We start from the raw sequence: 11,341 nt of genomic DNA, 5'->3' as shown, positions 1-11,341 counted from the left end.
TATTAAATATGGTCCTGACAATTATTTTGATATCTGTAAAATAATCTACGTTTTGAGTGTCTCAAATGTATTTAATAAATACTCTATGACGCAGCATAATTATTCATGTAACAATGAAAGTTAAGATTATCTTTATTTAAACAGCTCTAATACTTTTTAAAAATTGTTTAATGTTTATTTATTTTTGAGAGAGAGAGAGAGAGAGAGAACGCAAGCAGGAGAGGGGCAGAGAGAGAGAGAGACACAGAATCTCAAGGAGACTCCAGGCACAGAATCTGACGCAGGGCTCGAACCCACGAACCATAAGATCATGACCTGACCCAAAATCAGACGCTTAGCTGACTGACCACCCAGGCGCCCCATCTCTGATTACTTTATGTTAAATCCCCAGAAACAGAACTGTTCAGCCCTAACACAGGGTACTTTAAGAGGTTTTTGATATTTCCTGACAAGGCTATTTTCTAGAAAATGTTACCAATTTCTACTTTCATCAACACTCTGAAAAAGGTAGAAATTAATACACCTTCTTGGAAAATTGTCCCTATTTTGAGAGTCCCTATGCAATTGCCAGATTTCCCACTACTTTGATTTCTTTTTTACTCACCAGTTTGAAAGAAAATGTTGGCTAATTTTTTTTACGATTATTCTCTACATACCTACTTTGTTATCTTTGTACTGCTCTCTTAAAATAGTTACAATTGATTTGTAAAGCCTCTTTACTTATTTTTTAATTTATTTTCTAGTCTTTATTTATTTTTGAGAGAGAGAGAGAGAGAGAGAGAGAGAGCATGAGTGGGGGAGGGACAGAGAGAGAGGGAGACACAGAATCCGAAGCAGGTTCCAGGCTCTAGGCTGTCAGCACAGAGCCCGATGTGGGGCTCAAACTCACGAACCGTGAGATCATGACCTGAGCCGAAGTCGGACGCTTAACCCACTGAGCCACCTGGGTGCCCTTCACTACTTACTGAGGCTATTAATCTTAAATAAGTTATGTATATGCGAGTGCTTTTCCCAGGGGGCTGTTCTTTCAATTTTGCTATCGGAGTTTTAGATGCTCAGAAATATGTATTTTGATATACATGAAACTCCTAGAAGAGCATAGAGGAGAAAACCCAGATGCCCTTGAATGTGGCAGTGACTTGCATGGTCCATGATAAGCTGGGCCTCACGAAAACAAGCGGACGAAACACTTGTGCAGAAGACTGAGTCAAGAGAAGGAGAAGACCAGTCACAGGCTGGGAGAAAGTATTTGCCGGAGATGCGTCTGCTATAGGACTGTTACGCAACATATACAAAGAACTCCTAAATCTCAACAACTGGAAAAAAGCTGGGCTGGAAAATGGGCAAAATCCCTCCACAGACACCTCACCCAAAAGGAGATACAGGCGAAAAGAGGCTTCACCTCATATGTCATCAGGAAGTTCAAATGAAAACAACAATGAGATCTCTGCACACCCACTGGAATGACTAAAATCTGGAATACTGCAGATGTGGAACAGAAAGGAACTCTTAGCACTCCTGGAGGCAATGAAAACCGGGGCAGCCACCTTGGAACACAGTGTAGCAGTTTCTTACAAAACCAAACATACTCTTACCATATGATCCGAAAATCTCGTTCGTTGGCATTTACCCAGAAGAGCTGAAAACTTACACATATGCAAAATTTGCACATGGAGGTTCACAGCAGCTTATTCGTAACTGGCAAATGGTAGAGGCAATGAAGATTCCCTTCAGTCAGTGAATGGTCAGAGTTTGATACATATAGACAGTGGAATATTATTATATAATATTATTCACTGCTAAAAAGAAAGAAACTATAGAGCCTTGAGAAGATATTGAGGAACCTTAAATGCATGGTTCTAAGCGGAAGAAGACAATCTCCAAATGCTACTTACGATGTGATTCCGACCGTATGGCATTCTAGAATACGCAAAAACTCTAAAGACAGTGAAAGGATAATGGTTTCCAGGGATTGGGGGAGAGGGAGGTTTGAGAAGGCAGAACACAGAAGATGTTTTAGGACAGTGAAACTACTCTGTATAGCACAATAACGGTGGATAGATTTATGAATTACGCATTTATCCGAACCCATGGAATGTACAACAGCAAGAGTGGACCCTGGTGTAATCCGTGGGCCTTGGACGTTTACGATGTGTCAGTATAGGTCTGTCGGTTGTAAGAAACATACCGGTCTGGTGGTGGAGTTGACAGTGGGGCTGGCATGCATATGGGGAGACAGGATATATGGGAAATCTCGGTATCTTCCTCTCAACTTTGCTCTGAATTTCAGACTGCTCTAAAAATATATAATCTTTTAAAATCCTTAAAAAGGCACTTAGCCAAGTGTAAAATACACACTAAATAAGACTTGGTGGCCAACTGAGGAAATTCCAAAACTACAAGGTGGTTCAATAATATTTAGAAAGTCAGCAACTAGAAATAAGGAGAGAGGTCATGGGGCGCCTGGGTGGCTGAGTCAGTTGGGTGTCTGACTCTTGCTTTCAGCTAGGTTATGCTCTCACAGTTTGTGAGTTCAAGCCCTGCGTCGGGTTCTGTGCTGGTGATAGGGAGCCTGCTTGGGATTCTCTGTCTCCTTCTCTCTCTCGGCCCCTCCCCAACTTGCTCTCTCTCAAAAACAAATAAACATTAAAAAAAAGAGAAATAAGGAGAGAAATCATATAATCATCTTCAGAGATGAAGAAAAGACATTTAATTAAATTCATCCCAATTCATATTTAAATCCTCAAAAATAGGGGTTGGTAATTCCTAAATATTCTAAGAGCTTTCTATGAAATCAGAAATAAAACACAATGCCCACTGCCTCTACTGTTTCATACGGTGTATAAAAAGAGAGCTGACAAACCATAAGAGACTCTTAGAAAACTGAGAATACGCTAAGGGTTGATGGGAGGTGGGAGGGAGGGTTGGGTGGGGGATGGGCATGGAGGAGGGCACCTGTTGGGACGAGCACTGGGTGTTGTATGGAAACCGATTTGACAATGAATTTCATATTAAAAAAATTAAAAAAAGAGAGAGCTGAGAGAGCCAAAATCTACGTACTTATTCTGCCCAAATTACTGGCTGATGCACTACCTGTTCACACAGAGAGTGCAGTTCAAACAGCCCAGCTGAGGTCGAAGGACTTGTGCCGGACGGGAGCTGTGGCTCATCCCGGGGCAGAGGGATTTGCACTTTGAGTTCCGCCCAGCTAACTGCATGCTTAAAAACTAAAGCACAAGTCTTCTGAGGCACAGAAAAAAATCTAGAGTTTCTACAACATCTTCCTCACAATGTCTACGATGAGGAAACAGAAGACCATGACAGGCCGTCTGGAGAAAAGGCAGAATCGGTGAGAAGCAGCTCCACCGTCCAGATGCCACAACTAGCAGAACTGGATTTTAAAGCAGCTGTCATCACTGCTCAAGGACGTAAAGGAAAGGATGCGTATAATGAATATCAAGGGAGCAGGTATCAGCGGAGAAATGTAAACTAAAACAAAAGGAAAAAAACATAAAATTGTAAAGCTAAAAATGACAATATCTGACTTTTTAACGATCACTAAATGGGCTACACGGTGGGGAGGAACTGGCAGAAAACTCATTGCATTTTTAAAAAAATCAATAGAGGGGCGTCTAGGTGGCTCAGTCAGTTGGGCACCTGACTTCGGCACAGGTCACGATCTCACGGTTGGTGAGTTCGAGCCCCCAGTCGAGCTCTGTGCTGATGGCTCGGAGCCTGGAGCCTGCTTCTGATTCTGTGTCTCCCTCTCTCTCTGCCCCTCCCCTGCTCATGTTCTGTCTTTCTTTCTCTCTCTCTCTCAAAAATAAAAAAAAAAATGTGGAAAAAATTAAATCAATAGAAATTGTACAGTCTGAAGAAGGGAAAGAAAAACAAATTGAAGAAAATTAAAGGTGTACAATATAATGAAAGCTGACATGCATATGATTGGAGTCCAAAAAGGAGCAGGAAGAGAGACTAAGGAAAAAAAATATTTCAGGAAACGCGACCATAATCTTCCCAAATTTGATGAAACACAAAAATGTAAAGATTTATGAAACTCAGTGAATCTCAGCGGACCACGGCAGAATAAATACAAAAGGAAGCAGGCCTGGGTACATTACAGACAAGCTGATGTAGACCAGGGGAACCAAAATGTTTAGACCAGCCTGGGAAAAATGACACATTGCATATGAAGGACCGATGATTCACACCCAGCTGACTTCTAACTCAAAACAATGGTGGCCTGAGGACAGTGGAGTAGCACCTGTTAAAAATGTAGGTTAACCCAGACTTCTATTTGCAGGAAAAGTCTTCAAGACAAAGGTGACATAATGAGATTTTTTGATAAAAGAAAAGGAAGGAAGTAGATCGTCAGCCACCCTTTAGTACAAGAAATGCTTAATAAGGTTCTTCACGTTGAAGAGAAATGATGCCAGATGGAAACAACTCGTCAAGAAAAAAACTAAGGGAGTCAAAGTGTCAAGAGAAAAAAAGGGCCATCTTGAGGTGATTTCTTTTTCAGGAACCCAATGTCTGGGTTTTATCTCTGTTTTCTTCTCTTTTTCCCTTTGAAGACCTTTGTCTCCCTGTCCTATACATCTGCTTTTGGGAAAGATTTCTTGAGGGTTTTTTTTTTTTTGTTTGTATTTGAGAGAAAGAGAGAGCAGCAGGGGAGGGACAGAGAGAGAGGGAGACAGAATCCTGAGCAGGATCTGCACCGCCAGCACAGAGCCTGACGTGGGGCTCGAACTCACGAACCTTGAGATCATGACCTGAGCTGAAGTCAAGAGTCGGATGCTGAACCGACTGAGCCACCCGGCGCCCCTTGAGTTTTTCTTCGGTAAGTCTGAATCAGTGTTGGTTACTGATTCTGAATCTTCCTGCTCCTTATACATTGTAATCACCCTGAGGTATTATTTTCCCCCCTCCTCCTGAACCCCACCACATTCCCTTACCTTCATCTCTTGTTATTAATGTGCTAGTTCAAAGTTTCTATTTTCTTCACATTCGGGGGGAGTACAAACACAGATTCTGAACGCACATAAGTTGAATTTAGTATTTTTTCCAGAAGAATTTCTCCGTCCTTTTTAGCCTTATACATATAATATATATATATATATAATATTATATGTATATATATATAATATTATATATATGCATATATGTTATATGTATATATATAATATACGTATACATATGTTTATTTTACAAAGTAGGATGTTTTTCCACATTCTATATTGGTTTTCCTGCATTTTCCTGCTTAAATAGAAGCAGGTCTCAGTATGCATGCTTACAATTTATTTTCTATACAGGTTCCCTGATGCTGCTAGAAAGAACGTCATTCTATGCTGAAACGCTGAGCTGTGAGTTCAGGTCCCCTGCTGAGGGATGCCATGCCCACGGGAAAGTCCCGGAGGCTGGGAGGGATCCCACCTCATTTGCCCTTCTGGTATTTTCCTCCCGTGTTTCCTGAAACCGCTGTTCCAGGGCCCAGTGTTCTCCAGCTAGTTTTATGTTCAGTGACGCCTCTACTCTAGATTTCTTGGGGCTAAATCCACTGATGCAGAGCTTTGAGGTCTTTTGTTTGAGAGCGACCTCCAGGCTGTCAGGGCCTCAGCGTCTCGGGGGGAGTTTTCAGGCAGGAGAGGACGAGCTGTACTGAGGTTTCTGCATGGTGGTGCCTCTCTCTCTACGACCTTCTGGCACAGCTACTGCTGAATTCTACTGGTCTGTCCCCGAAAGGAGATGTGGGGTCCAGATAGAGGGGTTCTTCTTTTGCGTCCAGTTCTAACACACTCATTTCAGAGAGTATTGGGAGCATTGCCAAGAAGCGGGAGGCTGTTCCGTGACGGGACATGTGAGTCTCATGACTTCTTTTAATCTAGCCCCATCTGTGCTCTATATCCAAGAAACTCGTTAAACCTTCTGGCATTCTAATGATACCCTTTCCCAGATTCCTGCACTGAATCTATTTTTAGCTTCCTTTGATTATCACTGTTGGCTTTTGAAAGAGGGATGTTGGACATCTGGGCTTACGTTGCCATATCTAGAAAAAGGGACTGTTATTTCCTACATATCAAATGAGGAAATTTATGAACTTAATACCGAACCGATGATTTTTTTTTCTATGTAAGTCTGTGTTGTATTTACAACGCATGAATGGAAATGTATAAATATTACCAAAGAGAGCTTCCTTTTCATACTAAGAGTCTTTACTGGCACATGAATAATTCATTTTAAAACATAACACACACTCTCAGCCTTTGCTGGACAGCTGGATTATCCTAGTGGATAATCACTGTCCCCACCTACCAACTCTGTAGCCCCCTCCCTGCTGTGCTCTCAAGACTGGGGGTCATGCTCATGGGCAGAGACCATACCATCATAAAATATCCCTAAACATGATTCTCCTGGGCCAGCTGAGGGTCGCCCTCACATTAGATGTCTTGTCCCCTGCTCTCATTTGCCACAGTCCCCCTCCCCAGTAAGGAATCTGGCAAATTTTCATGGCCTGATATGGATCCAAACTGACCTTACCACTTGGTTTGGATATTCTGCATTCCATCTTCCAGCTTTCCACATCTAACCTACTCCTGCTCTGCTTCTCTGACCCTGTCCTGGAGTGGACAGCTAAGGGCTACTGTGGCTTAAGAGTATTAAATATGACTTTACCAAATAGATAGGGCCGTGTCTGGCCTTCTACACCTTGGAGCTCTGCGAATACCTGCCCGCTCCACAGGCTCAGATGTGCATTCTGGCATCAGCAGATATTTTCATTAGGCTTACACACATTAATTTCTTTGTTTACATAAGAGGGCACATGCACACAGACACACACACACACACACACACACACACACACACCCTCTATATTACACAGAGAATATCAGAGATGAAATAAATAATAGTTCTTAAAAGCACTTGTTTATTGATTAGCTATATTATATAAATACACTAAAAGGCTTTGTTTCTATACTTTAAAATTCGAGTTTAGGGGTTTCTGGGCGGCTGAGTCAGTTAAGCATCTGACTCTTGATTTTAGCTCAGGTCAAGACCTCATGGTTTGTGAGTTTGAGCCCCATATCAGGCTCTATGCTGACAGGACAGAGCCTGCTTGGGATTGTCTCTCTCCCTCTGTCTCTGTCCCTCCCCCCCAATAAATAAATAAACATTTTTTAAAAACAAGATCAAATTATAGTTTATTAGATATTTTGGAGTTGCTAGACAATTATGGCAGAAGGAGTGTTTTATGTCTACTTTTAGAAGACATTGACATTATCTTAGCAACTCCATCACGAAAATTGTCTTATTCTGAGTAACCTGCAGAAGGGTAGATCAGGACTAGGCATTCTTCCCTCTTCAGACGGTCACAGTCCTCTCTGGATTGGAGAAATCAGGAAGAACTGGGATTATTGCATTACACACGCAAAGGGGTCGGCTTAAAACTCATGTGGATACACAAAACAAGGAAGTCACGTAGGCAAATTCACATTCAGAAGAAACTCCATTATAGAGTTGATGAAACCAAAATCTTTGAAACCTATATATGCAGATATTTTAGAATCTACTGTGTTAAGTATGTACTTTACATTTTATCCACACAGATAAATTTTCTCCATAGATTCTTTTCATTAAACCAACTTGCTAATAGTCTAGATTAGTATATATTAGTATATTATTCGCTGAAAAGAGTAGCCATTGTTTCACTAGTAGCTGTAAGTGCCATGGACTTAAGAAGTAGGCAGATCATTCCCTATGAGTTGATGAGCTTTAGTGATTGATTGTCAAATGTTAATCAACTTTGCTTTTCTGGGATAAAACCTACCAAAGCATCACATACGCTGCTGGACTCAATTTGCCAATCCTTTGCAGAATATTTGTGCCTAGTGGTGCCATAAAGGTGGCTTCTTTATTTTTGCAAAATCCTTCTCAGATTTTGTTGGTAGGGAACTGTTCGCTTTACCAAATGAGTTGGGGAATGTGTCCCTTTTCTGTACCTCCTGAAAGTGTTTGCATAAAATTGGCACTATTTTCCACTCTTTCTTCTCTAAATCTTTGATAAAATTTACCAATGGCATAATATGGAGTGTCCTTTGTGGGAAAGATTTTTATTACAAATTAAGTTTCTAATGGCTGTAGGACTATTCATATTTTCTATCTCTTCATGTGTAAGTTTTTCTAAGTTGTGGTTTCCTTTGAATTAATCCATTTCTTCTACCTTGTAAAATTGATTACCAGGTGAGTGGGGACAACTATGTATATATATCCTAATATTTAAAGGCTATTGCATATCATTTAGATTTCAAATGTCTTTAGGGTAGGTAGTCCTGTCCAGTCATTCATGAATCTTACTAGGAGATTATACCTCATGTTAATATTGTCAATGAACTAACTTTGGATTTTATTAATTTTCTCTATTGCTTTTCTGTTTTCTATTTCATTGACTTCTGTTCTACTCTTCATTTTCCTTCTACTTGAACTACATTGAATTTGCACTTCTTTTTCTGGCTTTTTAAATTGGAAACACAGGTCTGTGATTTCAATTTTTTCTTCTTTGTTACTGTCTACATATTTTACCATGAGAAATCATTTCGCATTATTTATGCAAAATGTTTTTAATGAAGTTGTGCAGAAATAAAACACACACACACACGCATCTATACATCGTCCCAGTTCATGCTGTGAACTATGTTAATCCGAGATGCTAACATGTGCAACTTGCAGGAAATGTGCTTCTGATTTTAGGTGTTTAGGCTGGGGGCCTCTCTAAACTTTACATTGTACTGTTTGTTTATTTGTCTGTTTTCACTAGTATCCTTGAATTCTTATATCTCAGGTAGTATTGGCCATTTGTCAACACGCGACCAGTCAACTGCTAGACAGAATTGCTTACACGAAGGGAAATGCATTCTGTATAAAAACATATGTAGCCGGCAATTTTGAAATTGAGTTTATGTTTCTGCTGGAATGCCTTCACCTGAGTGCACTGCGTGGGGAACTTCTAATCAAAATCCTCACAGAACACTTGATCGAAATGCAGTTCTGTATTGTAGAGAGGATGTGAAGGCTAAACCATTACAGAGATTGATCTCTGAGTGGAAAGATCTGAATAAATTGAGAATAGGTTAAAGGTATTCTTTTTCAACATTAACGTAGCCCGTTCAAATACAGTTGACCCTCAGAGAACAAGGGTTTGAACTGTGCAGTTTCTCTTAAACAAAGAGTTTAAGACAAAGAGTTTTTTCAGTAAATACAGTACAGGACTGTGAATGTATTTCCTCCGCCTTATAATTTTCTTAATAACATTTGCTTTCCTCTAACTGACTTTATTGTAAGAATATAGTATATAATACTATAAACACACCAAATATGTATTAATAGACTTTATGTTATTGATAGGCTTCCAGTCAACAGTAAGCTATTGGTAGTTGAGTTTTGCAGGGGGGGAGTCAAAAGTCAGACACAGATTTTTTGATTGCGCAGGGGGTCGGCACCCCTAACCCCTGAGTTGCTCAAGGGTGTACTGTGTAAATCACTTGAGAAGATACAAAAGCCCACACATTCCCTTTATGAAACATTGGAGAAACTTAGTGCAAAATACAGGATTTGGGGCCACTTTGAAGTGGATAAGGAATAACAGCTTTTGTGGCACATGTGAGACCACTCACTGTATGCTCTGGTCACCTCTGGATCCTTTAGCTTTTCTATTGTGTGCGTGTGTGTACATATATATACATATATATACACATACATATACATATATATGTATATATATGCATATGTATATGTATGTATATATGCATATGTATATGTATGTATATATACACATATATATGCATATGTGTATGTGTGTGTGTGTGTGTGTGTGTGTATATATATATATAAAATCTATTTATATTTGAATGAAGCATTCAAAATACATTAAACTTCCCTGTTTGTCCAGTTTCCAAAACCTGTAATGTACCATTTACCATTTAGGCTTGAAAGTTTTCTTCACCCAATATCACATCAAAACTGCATTTATAGGGGTGCTTGGGTGGCTCAGTCAGCAAAATGTCAGACTTCGGCGCAGGTCGTGATCTCAAGGTCCCTGAGTTCGAACCCTGCGTCGGGCTCTATGCTGACGGCTCGGAACCTGGAGTCTGCTTCGGATTCTGTGTCTCCCTCTCTCTCTGCCCCTCCCCTGCTCGCACTCTGTCTCTCTCTCTCTCAAAAATAAATGAAGACTAAAAACAACTTTTAAACTGCATTTATAAAACGAAGAAAATAAAAAGTCGTCCAGGTATGTGGGAAGGTTCGACTTGATGGTCAAGTGTGGTGATTAATTTACATAACGATGATCATATTCCTTAGCAGCTTTGAAAGCACGTACAGTCCTACATCAGACAGTGCAGTTGTGTTCATTTGGAGAAGATGTGGCCGGAATGTGAATGGTCTGTGGAAGAAGGAAACACACCTGAAACACTTAGAAGACATACCGTTTTCTCATCCTTAATATAGTGTTCCCAGTGAGTAATTATTAATTTCCATTCCCTAGCTAACATGTGTCCCTTTCAGCCTCCTCATAATGCCTGTAAATGCTTTCCAAGGAGCTCAGAATTCACCCAACATATGTGGAGAATACGCAGTCCTTTATCACGGTTGAACCTCTTTATCATGGTTGAACGCTCTTTATCATGGTTGAACCTTAAAATTTTACACCAGTGAGTGTTTTTAAATCTCTCCGTTAAAAGACGTAAGGGAAAAGGTTCTCAGGGTCCACGTGTGGGGGTCTCTCAGGATCAGCACCGATACGATTCTCTTACTGTGCATTTTCACAGGACAAAGGTGCACAAATGGCCCACAGGGTTGAGGGGGACAAAGTGTAAATGAAAGGAAGTGATACATTCCGTTCGATGAATCTGGTGTCTTGTGGAAGTGAAGAGAGGACTTTTCAGCTCAGCAGTTAGGTTTCACGAAGACTGTCAGACCCCAGAAGGCGTGGACGCTCCTTCCCAGGGAAACACTTCCTCTGCCTCTGCGCCTGGGGAGGCTGGCAGAGTCTTCACCGCCCACAGGGATTCCTTCGGCTTCCCAAGCCTGGAGAATCCTGGGAATGACGAGGGTCATAATTAATGGTTTTTAATGATTTTTAATGGCCGTGCCTTTGATATTCATTTGCTCCTGTTCAGTTTCAACTCTGTATAAATGATTATACCCCACCTAAGCTACTCTGAACACCACTGGAAAAGTCATTTGTACAGTAAAAAGACCCTGTGCTCTGGGAAGGCTCAAGCCTGCGATGTGCCCCGTGTAGACACTGGCTACCATCAGAGAGGGTCCAGAAATGCACAAGGAGTTG

The sequence above is a fragment of the Panthera leo genome, chromosome A1 (genome assembly GCF_018350215.1).
Source record: "Panthera leo isolate Ple1 chromosome A1, P.leo_Ple1_pat1.1, whole genome shotgun sequence".
Lineage (NCBI taxonomy): Eukaryota > Metazoa > Chordata > Mammalia > Carnivora > Felidae > Panthera > Panthera leo.
Note: the sequence above shows the minus strand (reverse complement) of the source record.